This window comes from Propithecus coquereli, unplaced genomic scaffold (genome assembly GCF_000956105.1).
Source record: "Propithecus coquereli isolate 6110/MARCELLA unplaced genomic scaffold, Pcoq_1.0 Scaffold8, whole genome shotgun sequence".
Lineage (NCBI taxonomy): Eukaryota > Metazoa > Chordata > Mammalia > Primates > Indriidae > Propithecus > Propithecus coquereli.
Window position 1 is genome coordinate 13100532 of NW_012154173.1, and position 15003 is coordinate 13115534.

The 15003-nt window shown below is 41.3% G+C and overlaps 1 protein-coding gene across 4 annotated transcripts in view; it reads right to left on the reverse strand.

Annotated features, from left to right (window-relative positions):
- Positions 1-15003, reverse strand: part of SULF1 (sulfatase 1) — a 173670-nt gene that overhangs the window by 100846 nt on the left and 57821 nt on the right. The gene's annotated exons all lie outside the window — the stretch shown is intronic.

Genomic DNA, 15003 nt, shown 5'->3' on the forward strand with positions numbered 1-15003 from the left:
GATCCAGAAACATTGAGAAAGAATGGAAAATTAGATGTTTTCAGTGATCTAAAAATTGGTGGATCCATAGTTCTGAGCTTAAAATAGCGCCATCTCTATTTTGTTTAATTAAAAGTAAGTCTTGTATCCTCTGCTCTGGAAAACAAACATCATTATGTTACCCATAAATGCACAGACTCACAACACCCACTTGTTTTATCTAACGGCTTGTGCGCCCTAACAAATATTTAGAAGCAAAGACATTCTTCATAAGTTCTTCTCCCTCTGAGAATTTTGGAGTTCTGGGATACCCTGTTTAAACAAGAAATCTGTGCTTTCAAATACCTGATCAGGGATCACTGTGCTTGCTTTAAAAACGTAATTGCTGGAAGTGGGTATCTTTCCTTTCTACTTCCACTTCCTTCTCTTTCACATAGGATGCGTTCATTCACTGCATCTGATTGAAAAAATGTTCTACATTCCTGCACTAGGGCTGAGTCTTGCCCCTTCTTTACGGGTAAATAAATAAACAGTGAGTCCTCGAATAGTATGTTAGGGTGAAAAAGTGGTATGAATAGGGAGAGTGCATTTCCCTTATTTCCACTGGTTCAGTCTTTCTGAGTAAAACGGATAAAGTTAGATGCTCCCTCACGTTGCTTTGGTGACACTGGCACCACGCCTGTCAGAGAAAACGCTATGTCGCTGTTCCCTAGGTGAAGACAAGTTGGGGCTGGATGTCCTGGTCTCACAAGTGGAGGCCATTTCAAATCAATTTGCTTTACCATCATGTTTCTGTGTAATGGGGATGCTATCTACTGTCATTTGATTGAATTTAGTGGGAAATTAATAAATAGACCTAGAGACCTTTCCTTCCTGTAAGTCCTATCACCTTCCTCTCCACTCTTGCTCCATCATTCTCACACTCACTTTCTGCTTCTTTCCCTTTTCCTGAATTCCTCTTTTCGGGAATCCTGTAGCTGTGCCATATAGGAAAAGCTATGCGCTTTTCAGGATAGAGATTCTTACTGAAACCACAGATGTTTTTGGTCCAGGTTAATTTGGGTTAGTTCAGAGCGATTCTAACAGAGGCATTAGTAAGCCCCTACTGATTTCATTTACGAAATGCTTGCCATCACTGTGACAGGTCCTGTGAAAGTCACAAAGAGTACATTTGCCCCAGGAACTTAATCATTGGTCTTTCATTTGTGGACTTTATTTCACAAAAGGAAAAAGAAGGCATGATACATATCTGTCTCGAGTAAAGACAATGGCATCCTATAGTAAGAACCACAGCCAGCAATGCACAGGCTAGTCACAGAAACCTGCGCAGCGAGGCAGGAAAACATCACCAGAACAAAACAGCCCACACCTCTGTCCTGGTGGGGAGACAGCTCCTCACCGAAAGAACTGGGGCTGCTATCGGGAAGGAGGGATGGATTTGGAAGGAAGTTCTGAATCTGAATTTCTACTCTCCTAATTAACTAGTTGTGTGGTTTTTGGAGAAGCCAACGCCCTCTGTGAATGGTAGTTTCTCATCTCTAAAATACAATGGCCCTGCCTGTCTTCCAGTGTTGCTATTATTATCAAATGGCTTAAAATGAGTGGAGTGCTTGATCAACTTAAAAATGCCTTATAAATATTAGGCATTTTAGTATTTTGGTCTTTATTTATAGAAAATAATCCATGGTCTTACATCAGGAGGAAAAGTGACCTAGGGTTTTCTTAGTGTCTCTGCCTCATTTGGTGGCACAACTGTCATTCTGTGAACAGAGAGATGCATCTGGAGGCCATATGTACCCCCCTCTTTCCACTTATTCCAGCACCTTCCCCAATCATCAGATCTGATCGATTGATCACCTACTCTGCTGATTTTATCATCAAATTATTTCTTGATTTTGGTCCCTTTTCTCCACTCCCTCCATGCCTTTGTCATCTCTTTTCCAGATCATTGCAATAGCTTCTAATGGTCTTTCTGCCTCATCTGTTTCCCCTTAAATTCACCTCAAAGTCATCCAGGCACCAGAACCATCTCAGATGCTAGCCTAACTATGTCTCCTCCCTGTTCACAATCCAATCCAAACACGGCCCTCGTATTAAAACACCTCCTAAATTCAAGAATCTGCTGATCTCTGCCCAACCAATTCCACTCCCACCAACAGAGTTGATCCTTTTTTATGCCCTAAGGAAGTTCAGACAACAGTGAAGCCTTCCTTGAAATCCTGTTGCCACTCAGACACATATTTCCCTTCCCCAGAAATCTCATGTCTCTTCCCTGGACTGTACAAATACCCAGAGCATATCTCTATCTTCGAACAATCATTTTCCCTCTAAAGCCCGCTTGGACTCTGGCACACCACAGGGGCTTAGTCAATGTCTAGATGGTAATGCACTCTTTTATGGGTATTTCTTCAACTCAAATTTGAATAATATTTTTAAAAAATTCTTTAAATATTAAAAAAAAAAAAAGAATTGGCTACCTGACCCTTTGGTATTTGCAGCCACATCCAAACATCTAGTTAGCAATTGCCTAGAAGATCTTTTCATATTTGCATATCATAGTATAATCTGAGAAATATTAGGACATTTAAATGCCTTTTCCAAATGACATACAATCTTTCATCTTTAAAAGCCTTTACTTTTCCACTGAGCCTCAATTTCTCTGAAAGATCATTTTCATTCAGCAGACTTTTAAAAAAAATAATGAAAAGTTGTAGATACCTGGCTGTATTCCCAATCAGTCTGAAAGCCATTTCTTAGCTTTTAAGTTGTCTTTTCTGAGAACAATGGCTAAGGTATTTTGACTCGGAAGCGGCCCCCTCAGCCTTCCAACAAGTCAGATGACAGAGAGGTGAGTGTGTGGGCAGTGGGAAGACTCCACTGACAGATGTATCTCTGTCGTCTTTTCAAAGACAATTCTGGACACTAGAAGGGACCCAGCTGCAGGGCTCAGGCCTGGCTTATCTCACTTTGTTTTGGAAATAAATTAAAGCTTGCAAAAAAAAGAAGACTACAGTGTTGGAAGGTTTTGGCATGACAGGACTGATGTCTGATGTTTCTCAAGGTCTCATTTTTGCTCAGCACTTTGTCTCCAAGCTCCTCATCTTGGAAACCACCACTAAGTACCTCTCCCTCGCCTTCCAGACAGGTGCTTGCAGACTCGGTCAACTGCCTGACTACACAGGGCAGACTCTGGAACGATGGCATCTTCAGAAAGGGGTTCTGGCCTTAGCATACGATTACTCTTAAGCTAGAAATCTCAAACCAACCTGATGGTCACTGATGATAGGTAAACAGACGTGGCTGCTGAAGGGTTTGGCTTCTGTAGCACTGTACAGGAGGACAAGGTGAGAAGCATGTGCCTGGCCCAAGAGCTCAGCACCACACACATACAAAAAAAGGCAAAACAAACCTCAAAACCAATAAGCAAACAAATAAAACAAAAAGCAGGCTGGGTATCCTTTTCCTGGAAAAATAAAAGTAATTTTCTCAGGTTGGATAACATTTCAGTTCCAGATGCAGTTAAAAGGGCCCTGAAAAGATACGGCCTTTGAGGAATTTGCAAATCAGTGGAGAAGGTGAGAAGTTGGAAGGCAAAGTTGCCATTGTCTTATACTGTGCAAAGCACTACACGTTGCACACTCTCATTCCAAATATGCAGGTGTTAGCCTGAGTGTTTCCTGACGTGTTGGCAGGATATGAAGCATTTCTGTGGGCTGCTTCATCCTTTGTGGTAAAAATGAGCAGCACATGAACTTTAATAGCAGACAATAGTTTAGTCACGAGGGAGAATCTTCTTGAATGATTTACATTCTCAGAGTACCCCTAGGATGCTCACACCCATGCTGAGAGTAGAACTAAGAATTTTTATATCCATTTAATACGATATACTCTTGGAGACCAGAAGCTGTATCAGGAAAAATCTTTTAATAGAATTATGCATATTTAATGATAGTTTCTGGCAATAGAAATCTATTTCGTAGAACATTGAGTTGAGGTTATTGAGAAGAAATGTATGAAACTATTAAGTGATTGATGTCTTGGGGATAAGAAGCAGTTTCCCGCCAGGGAACCGGCATTTGTTCAGCAAACCTCTAAGCAGCCCTACTGTGTACCAGATGCAGCCAGGGACGCCCAGAGATCCCTTCACTAGCTAACCTCCTTCCACCTGCAGAGAAAAACAGAATGCTTTGAAAGGCCTGGCTTGATGACTTTTGCCTTCCCCCATGAGCACAAATGCCTCTTAACTTTTTTTATGGGGTTTTAGGCTAATCACAACAAGCCTTTGATTTTAATATTACAACAGAGACAGACTGGGGGTGAAAAATAACCACATCCTTTCCAACTTGTTTGGTTTGGAACAAATGGTCCAAGGGCCTTCAGAGCTGGGTTTTACCATCCTTCACAGCTCAATATAACCCTGGCCTTGCCGGGATTATAGTTATCAGTTATCAGGATTCGTGATAGCTTTTGCACAAAACCAAGCATATCGAAGACTGTATTGAGCCAAATGAGTGTTCTTAATCACCTGGCCAAGCTTGGCCCGAATCTGTAATTTTCCTAATATTGGTACATCCAGATTAATCAATTTGCACATCTAAATCTTATTTGTACTGAACATTATTCTAATTAGTAATAAATCTATAATTTCTGCAGGTCAAACAGGTAGTTTTCCACTTTCCTTTAGCATTCTTTTTCCATTTTCTTACTGTAGAATGCGTTTAAAGATCATGCAATGCATTCTCTTCACTTAGAGGGTAGAGAAAGCACGAATTTCTTTCTGTTTATGAGCAGATTTTTCTAACAGTTATTAAAACTAACAAAGTATTTAATATTTGTTGTCATTTTGTAAAACAGGGGGTTAGTGACCTGTTTTTCACAGTGCTAATGATTCTATTGCATTCCTATTGCTGTCCAGTTTTTCTTTTTTAAAGAATGAAGGGCTTTTTTTCCCTCCCAAATATTGAAAATTCTTTTAAGGTCACTGAAACTTAAAACTTTCTCATGTGCCTTTTTGTTTTGAAACCATTATTTTAAGATTGTAGAATGACTCATTTCCCTATAAGACCCTCAGACGAAAAAAAAAAAAGACTTTGTAATGAAAAGTTTAAAAGTTTGAGGTTTTAAGAGTGACCTGAAGTACAACTTTGTAATTTAAATGCTATTACACTTTACTGAATGAAGACTAGCCATATAAGGGTTTGTTTCTCAATGTTTTTGAGTGGAGAAGCGGTGACTTCATCAACACTTTTGCTTCCTAACTCCTCACTTGTGCCTCATGGAGTTTCAGCAAAGCTAGAAATTATGCCATTAAAGGCCATCAGCTGGCAAGTGAGCCTCAGGACTTCCTCTGAGGAGCTGTCGCTGCTGTTAAGGATGTGAATTCCCAAGCCTGGCAGCAATGCCGTTCCCCCTTGGAGGGGTGGCAGTGTGTTTAATCAGCCTAGAACTGCCTCTCTTTCCTGGAGTGATACTGAGCTGTGCAGCCACTACATAAACACAAATGAAGAGGAAACGTCTTCTTGGTAATTACAGACAAAGAGAAAGAGAAAGTATTGATTATAACATGCCTACATTTTAAAAACTATTCCAGCATAAAAAATACTTCTAAGATAAAATCAAGTGACGATGTAGGGTCCCCTAGATTCTCTGAATCACAGTCAAACTGACTTTTCAGCTTCCATGTTAATTAGTGTAATCACAACACTAAAGCAGACAAATGTATTGACTAAAAAGGACTTTTTGGGGAGCCCAATATGCATGAGTTTTGGAAGGAAATAACATGACCTTAAAAAATGAGAAATCATTTTTTTCTCCACCAGAAGGGAACAGTCAGTGGATTGGGATGGAGGTGGAGGAGAGGTGGGCGGGGGCTTGGGTGGAAAATTTGCCACGAGAACAAAGACTATCTTCAGAGCTCATTGTGGGCAGAGCGGGATACTCCACCCAGCGGGTGGGGAAAAGAGAAATTAAAAAGGAATACTGTTATTACTGAGACAGCAACGTATTTGGAAATTGTGCATTTATACATATATGCAAACATAAAGATAAGAGAGCTTTTAAAGCTCAACACTCACAAAGCAACATGGAGCAGTTGGAGGAGACGGAGAACAGGAGTGAGCTAGGCATGTTTGTTGGGAAGTCAACTTTCTTTTTATTATTTTGGACTATTTATTCATTCCAGGTCCAAAATAACTACTGAAATTTCTGAGTTTTTGTCTTTTTCTTTCTTTCTTTCTTTTTCTTTTTTTTGAGAAGTCCATTTTGAGTGGTGTTTGGGCAGCTTGGTGGGCAAGAACACAGGTTCAGGCAGACCTGGGTTTAAGTCTCAAATATGCCTCCTGCCCTCTGAGTGTCCTTGGGCAAATTACTAACCTCAGTTTTCTCTTCTGTAAAATGGGATAATCATCATGCCTATTACCTCCTGTCACTTTTGTGGGGATTAAAGAGTTGGCACGAACGTGACAGTGCTAGCATTCTGCCAGGGACACAGTAGGCCCCCAAAAGTACCTTCTTTTCTTGTGCCATTCCACCCCTTCTCAGCACCTGCTTGTGCAGGACACCAACAGCTTCAACTCCCTTGGAAAGACCAGTTGTCTAATGATATACGTTGGTTAAATGGATAGAAAATAGTTACTTAGCTATGGGTCGATGCCAGTATTGAGCTTTAGTTAGATTTTCGTTTTTCTAAGACAGAAGGACCAGATTATGTGTCCGTCAACAACCTGAGACTCTAACTGAACTCTGGAAAGAGGTACAAGTCTTTGGAATAGTGCATCTGGTTACTTGAGTACAGGAAAAGCAATGAAATCCTCGGAGAACCTCGGAAAATAGTCTTAGGCAGTGGCAGTTGTTTTTTTTTTTTTGAGACAGAGTCTCACTCTGTTGCCTGGGCTAGAGTGCCATGGCATCAGCCTAGCTCACAGCAACCTCAAACTCCTGGGCTCAAGCAATCCTACTGCCTCAGCCTCCCGAGTAGCTGGGACTACAGGCATGCGCCACTATGCCCAGCTAATTTTTTCTATTTTTAGTAGAGATGGGGTCTTGCTCTTGCTCAGGCTGGTCTTAAACTCCTGACCTTGATCGATCCATCCGCCTCGGCCTCCCAGAGTACTAGGATTATAGGCGTGAGCCACGGTGCCCGGCCAGTGGCAGTTGTTTTGATTGTGATTTCATCAATGAGAAGTTAAGGTGTAACTGGCATAACCATGTAATAATAAGCAAGTTTTAGTTTTCTGGGGATTTCAATTTTTTCATTTGTAATAAGGGGTTGTGGTTATATCTAATTATTTCCACATGAATCTCTATGAATAGCGGATTGAGCCTTCCCAGTGGTCCACCATGCCTAAGACTCTGCATGGACAGTGGCTGTCCATTAGTAGGTATCCAAAAAATACCTGTCAAATAAATGAATGAATATGGAGAATAGTCTTAGATGTGTCGACTTCTTCTGTTCGCTCAGAGTGCCTGATGTTGAGTGTGCTGATGAGCCTGACATTTGGTGACAAATCCTATACTCGATGTTAGCAGTGGGACAACACAATGACTGGAGTTGAGAGTCCAGCAAGACTCTCCTGGGACAGATGCAAGGGCAGATTGTCTGCTGCAGTTATAACTGAATGTATTTACTGCGTTTATCTCATCTCTCTGTTGGTCTTGCCCTGAAGCAGAAAACGAGGCCCAGTTGCCCAACAGTACCATCGGTAAGTTGACAGTAAGTGCAGTAGGCAGCCTCCAACAGGGTCCCCACTGATTCTGGCCTCCTGTATTCATGCTTTTGTGCAGCTCCCTCCCATGCTGAACGTGGCTGATCCAGGAAACCAAGGCAGAAATGACAGAATGTGACCTCCAAGGCTAGATCATAACAAACTTTGCACCTTCTGTTTTATTCTTTTGAATTACCTGCTCTGGGGGAAGCCAGTGGCCATGTTGTGAGGACACTCAAGCTCCCTGTGGAGGATCCACAGGGCAAGGAACTGAGGCCTCCTAATAACGGCCAGCACCAAGCTGCCAGCACATGAGTGGGCCCTCTTGGAAGGGGAGCCTCCTACCCCCCTCAGTCCCTCAGATGACAGCAGGGATTGCAACCTCATGAAAGACCCTGAGACAGAACCACCGCTCAGCCGCTCCCACATTCCTGACTCTCAGACACTGTGTGAGATAATCAACATTTCTTGCTGTTTTAAGACACTTACATTTTAGGGTCATTTTTAACGCAACAATAGATAACTAATACAATAAGTGTCTAAAAAGATGGATTCATGAGTGACTGAGGCTGACATTCAGTTACAGCGTTAGAGTTACAGTGATACTTCGTGAGAATAGAGAGTACAGGTGTCCTAAAATTTAACAGCTACATCAGAGATAGTTAAAAGGAAATTTCTAATGACTTTTTCGGAAGAGCCTCACCTCTTTTTCCTTTCATATAGCCAAATACTCTTTGAGCATCTCGCTTAGTGGTTTATAAGAAACATGGGTTTTGGGATCTGATGTGGACTTCGCTCTTTGCTACCAGTGAGACCTTGCACAGGTTAATCTGGATCTCAGTTTCCTCGTTAGTAAAGTTGATGTAGAAGTACAACCTCATGAATGCTGTGAGGTTTAAATCACTTCATATATGTGAAGTGCTTAGGGGAATCTCTGGTACACAGACAGTTCCTAATAAACATTATTGTTTTTATTACTAATTTACTTTTACAGTATAAACATTTTAACTCTGCTAATAGTTTCTTTTTTTCTGTCATCCATGAATTCATGTGCCTTTCATTTAGTCAACTAAAACATTTTCCAAATTAAATTTGACACCTGAGACAGACAAGGAACCACTACCCGAGAGAACTGCTGTGGTTCCTCAACCGTCCTGCCTGCTTTCTTCCCTGCTCTGACCAGCTGTGAGCATGTCTCATCAATACTGATAGCTCAAAAGTCATGCTGTGGTTGTTTTACTTCATTCCCAAAACCAAATGACACCCCATCTCGGGACACACTGGTATGACCCTTACTTCTAAGAGGTGTATGTCCCAAAGTTGGATTTATAACAGCAAAATTTTAGAAAACCCTATTTTCCGGTTTCCTGGTCAGAGGTTACCAGTATACAATTAAAGAAAACCAAATTTTGTAGGAGAAAAAAATCAAGAGTTGTCTCAAACTCAAAGCACAATACTAAATCGACTAATCTTTTGAGAATTTGGCCTTTATCACTTTCTCCGAAGGAGAGAGGAAATCAGAATCTACGTCTGTCCACAAGATCTCCCATTCCCATTCCTGTTTGGGTAGTGGTGAAAGAATTATAAACTCAAACCCAAACTGACCGTCCCACCTCACAGGATTTGCTGAGCTGGGGATTTGGTGTGGCTCAGAACATTAGCATATTTATACCCTCTGCTGATCTATTTGGATTCAGTGGTGGGGAAAATGGCAGAGAAGAACAGCAGGTGGTTTCATCAAAATCTCCCTGAAAACTCTGAACTCCTCATTTTTAAGGTCAAGAGGCAATGTGCCAAAGGTCATGTGGGGGCAAAGGGCAAGAAGACTGAAAAGGATTAGAGGAAGATAGAGACTGTGCAGTTGGACATAAAAGAGTTCCTGGGAAAGCAAGGAACTGGTTGGATAGATCCCATTTTTAACTTCAAAAACTTTATCCTCTCAAAATTAACCTTATTTTTGTTTGATGCCTTATATTGGGGGAGTGAAGAGGGCAGTTTTTAATCAAACTCTATAAATTCCCTCTCTCTCACCCCCTCTATCCTCACCGCCCCACCCTCACCCAGCAAAACACATAAGAATTTTGTTATTCAAGCATCATTTTTCATCATCAGTTTTCCCTGTGATTCTAAAGAAACACACACACACAAACACACAAACACACGTGTGCCCACACCAAATGGGCACAATGAAAATCTCATTCATTTTTAAACCTTTAAGTCTGTATGGATAGTGGTTTTTTATTTTTCATTTACTCTATCTATCTATCCCTCTCTCTAGCCTCTATTTGCTTAGGAACCTGTAGAGAAATACATCCTGTGGAGACACCTGCAGCCCTGAGTTTTGCAGAACCGGTATTTTAAGTAAACCAAAGCCTTGTGCCTGCTTAGTCCCTAAGCTGCCCAGGAATCCCCGCTGACACCAGCTATCCTGTGTCTTTGAGCATCTGGAATGAAGTCTTTCGTCCTCTGTGCAGAGCCCTTTGTGCCTTCTGACCTCCAGCTCTTTCCTCTGGCTCTACTGGTCACTTGCCTTGTCTTTTCGCTTGCCCCCAATGACATGGCTATTGTAAGGTTTTTGTATTATTTTGGTTTCTACTGCAAGGCTTTGTAGGGAACAATCTGCTAGGTAGAGGGTTTTTTTTTCCCCTTGTTTATTTTCTCTTTACATCTTTTCTGTTTATAGACAATTTCCAGATGGATAATATGGCTGAAAACTGTTAAAAGTGAAGCTCTGAAAACAAGCTACTTTTGCACTGGCAGCGTCTGTTTGAAGCACACTGATATATTCTGCCTGCCTGGGATGTCGTCCTCAGCAAAGCAGATAGTGAGTTGTCAGCAAACCGGAAGGGAGTTCTCAAGAACATCAAGTTACTAGCAGAAGCCAACAAGAACAGTTCACCCTGACATTTTAGTATTTGTATTTCTGGAGTATTTAAAGTACTTTTGGATTAGTTCTCTCTTTCAGACACTTACAAGAGACTATTAAGTTTTTGTTGTTATTTTTTACTATCTTTCTCAAGTAGCCTCTCTCTATAAGCTTCAGAACACAAATATTTTGAAATGGAAGCATTTTTCAAAAATTGACTAATACAATAAAAAAGCAATCATTTTAACAGATTCACTAATAAAACAAAATTTCGGAAAAGATAGGTTGATGTTTAGAAACAAAAATCCATAAATTTAAATTCTTTGCATCCAAACACAGCCAACAGCCTTAGGAGGAGTCTGTTATCTTTATAGGAGACTGAAGAGGAACACTCTGTCTGGATGCTGTTTGTATTTCTGAACGTGGACACGTGAAGAGAGGGATTTTGGTGCAGTCAAGACACCGGTTGATGAGAAGGTTCCCGAGACATATTTCACAGAACTAAGCATCCCTAAGCTGGCAAGGGCTGGCAGCAGCCAGGCATTTGGTTATGAGCAATTTATATTTCTAAACTTTACAGTTCTGGGGAGGATCTTGTGAGTTTTCATTATAAATTTTTAACCATTTTTCTGAAGGACATTATATTCTAACAAAAAAGGGAGTTAGGGTTCTCCTACACCGAAGAGCTTCAAGAAATTTGTACCAAGTACTAGACTCTTCATCTCTTGCCCCCCAACTCCTAAAGATTCATAGCCTCTCGTAATCACACCAAGAGCTTCGGTGCCTGTCACTGATAATTTTAGTTGATATTGTGGCAGTATCATTGTCATCTTAGAATGTAAGCTCCCTGAGAGCAGAGCGCGCGGGGGGCACATCCTGCATTGTAGCCTTAGTGCCTAGAGCAATACCCTGCGCGTGGAAGGCCCCCATTGACATTTGTGGAATGAATGAATGATTGAAATTTGTCATGTCAGGTGAGGTCCACAAAATCCACTTTGTATAATATCAGCTGCCTGGGAGGCTTATTGCGATTTTTATAATATTGCTATTTATAGTAAAGTATTAATACAAGCAAGAACTTGATTCCTTAAAATCCTCTATTTAATGTTCTTTTCCCATTTGAATAGTTCTTTCTCCCCACCTGATTTTCCTAGAAAATTCCAAGGACGAAGGTTCCTCTGGTTTACTGATTTTTCAAACGAGCCACCTGCTATATCATTCTTGCCCTGCTCACCACAGACAAAGACGTAACTCATAAACATGAGAAGGAGAATTACTCCAGGGAAATTCTACCTCACCACCTTTCTCTGTTTCACTCCAAAAGAAAATAGGATTCATTTCCACTACAAAATTGAAATTATTTATAAGACTTAGTCCCCCTGACCACTTTCTGAGCATCTGTGGGGTCTAATTGGCATACAACCTGCCCAAAGTGCCATTCCTGATTTCTAGAAAATTAAAAAAATATATTTCTCTGGCATCAAGAATGGAATATGGCTTAACTATGAAAGTATAAAAATTTGATCATCCCCTCTGACTTGTCACCAAGATAAATACTATGAAATAGTTTTGTGGGTATAAAGTCTATATAGGTATTATCAAAATAAGTTCACTTCTGAATGATCTGTTGTCAAAGTAAGGAGAAGATGCAAAGCCATAAAAGGGTAATAAAGCCACCATTACACATATAAAGTACTATGCACCATCCTTCAGAGATTTCAGCTCTTTTTCCCAGGGAAGATACTAGCTTTATTACTGCCATAAAGCAAGCCTGGACCAGCTACACTTAAATTGGATTCCTTCTTCTGTACTATTGCTTGGCACCTTCCTAAGGATTTTTGTTTGTTTATTTCAGTGTAAAAAAAAAAAAAGATACAGCAAGTCATTAGGCACCTTGATAGTTTCTGATGGAGGAAAAAATCTCATTTTGGCAAACTGTTATAAAATTCTAGAAAATTCAGTGCAGGTTTGGGTGCATCCATTGAGTCAGTATCATACTCAAATCTTTCTTCAAGCCTGTCAGCATGCCTTCCTTCCTCCCTCTCTCTCACTCTCCTTTCCTCTTTAGGTCTGTTAACTCTCTTATTTCTCATCTTATAAAAAAAATTATCTCATGTGATCAGGTTTCATAGCCTACTTCCCTAGTTATCAACTGGCCCTGAGACACCGCCTCTCATTTCTGAGTGAGGTTAGCTACCTCTTCACTTTCACTCCCTCCAGGGAACGCCAGTCTGAATTTTTGGAGACTTCAAAGTTCATGGATTTGAGCTCACTAGCACCACTGCCTCTTCCTTTCTGGACCACCTGCCCCTGCTGTCCTTTAGCTACTGGCTAGGCCAATCTCGTTGATCCTGCCCTTGTCAGTATTGGTAACCACCCCCCTTTTCATCATCTCCATTCCATGCATCCTGCTCTCTGCCCGTTACTCTCAGTGTGCCAACCCAGCAATTTTCTGACATGGCAGGGCTCTTCAGTCCTTTGATCCAACTACTCCCTCCCTGGCCCTTGATGTCTTCACCCCACTTCTTATCAGGTTAAATTCCACAGTTAGTCATTATGATCAGTCCTTTGTAAACACTCTCAACCCCCTTCCTCCTCCGTCACTTCGCCATCCTTGCTTGGTACCCCAAACCCCAGTTCAATCCAACTCCCTGTCTATTCCATATCTGGACCTGTGCAACTCTACGTGCTTGGAGAACGACACAGAAGCACTCTGGATAGTCTCCTGTGTTACTCAGTGCCATGAACCTCAAGGAGGCCCCTGATGCTGCCGGGCAAACATACTTGCTTTCCCTCATCGCATTACTCTCCCGTCCTCTCAGATGCACATTTCATGCCACCCACTCCATCCTCACTCTCTTCCTATCTTCCCTCATAACCTTGGTTCATCTTTCATTGGGGAAACAGAAGCAACTGGAGGGGAGCTTACACAGGTCTGCTCAGTCTGTTCACTCCCATGCCTTCTCCACCATGGGTATGATTTTATCATCTATTGGAGTAGAGGGATTACCCACATTATCTTGTCTGAAGCTGATTCTTCTACCTGGGTACTAGGTTCCACCTCTTGTCATCTATTCAAAAATCATAGCTCTAGTAATACTCCCCTCTTTTGCCAAGATCATTGTATTTCTCCTCAAAATTATATCACTCCTATCACCACATGAACATGCTGTTATTTCTTCCATTGTTTAACACTTTTTCACTCCACTTCTCTCATCAGCTGCTGTCCTATTTCTTTGCTTTACTTTATAGCAAACTCCTTGAAAGAGTCCCCGTATTTCTTAGATTCTCTTCTCCCATTTCATCTTATGCTTACTATAATCAGGCTTTCTCTCCCTCTACGTCACCAATGTTGCTGTTATATATGTCACCAATGCCCTCTAATCCCGTGCTCAGTTTTCAGTCCTCATCATCCTGGACCTGCCGCACACACCTGACCACTCTCTCCTCCTCCAAACATGGTCTTCATTCAGCATCTGGGGCACCAGAAACTCCTCCAGCCCTTTGTCTTCCTCCTGTTTCCCTGAAGCTCTTCTCAGTGTCTTCTGCTGATCTCTCCTCTCCTCTTCGACCTCTGGATTCTGGAGTCCTCCAGGGCTAGACTTTCATTCTCTTCTCTGTCTATACTCACCTCCTTGTTGATATCATGCTAATGACTTCCGAATGCTGTTCGAAAACAGACTTACAGAGTTGACTGCCTAATTAATGATATCTTCATTTGGAGGTCTAAGAGACATCTCAAACTTGACTTCCAAAACTGAATTCCCGATCTATCTCCCCAAAACTCTTCCAATGACAGCCTTTCCAACCTCAGTTGATGGCAACTCTACCCTTTCAGTTGTTTGGGCCAAATCTTCATCCTTTGTTCTCTCTCTTTCTCTTTCTCATTTCCTTTCTTTCTTTTTTCTCTTTTTTTTTCACACAACACATCCAATCAATCAGGCAATAATGTTGACTCTGTCTTCAAAAGCAGCTAGCATCTGACTACTTTCTGCTCTTTCTGCAGCATTGCTATCACTAAATCTATAGCATTCATCTTTCTCAATAACCTCAGAATTAGTCTCTTTTATTACTTTGGCCTATCTATCATCTACTCTCAACATGAAGATAGAGCCTTTTGAAATGTAAATCAGAATGTACAATTGGCTTCCTTTCCATCCAGAGAAACCACCGAAGTCCTTCCTGTGGCCTTCAGGTCATGTGCTGCCCTGTTGTGACTTGTCTAACCTCATTCCTACCACTCTCCTATTTGCTCACTGTGTTTCTGCCCTCATGCGTCCCTACTTACTTAATATGTAGGCATACTTTCATCTTGGGGCTTTTGCTCTAGCTGTTCTCTTTGTCTGGAATGTTCTTCCTTAAGATATCTGGTTGCTATTTCCTCACTTCCTTCACATCTTTGTTCAAATCTTACCATCTCATTGAATCTTTCCTTGTGAATCCTCTTTAACACTA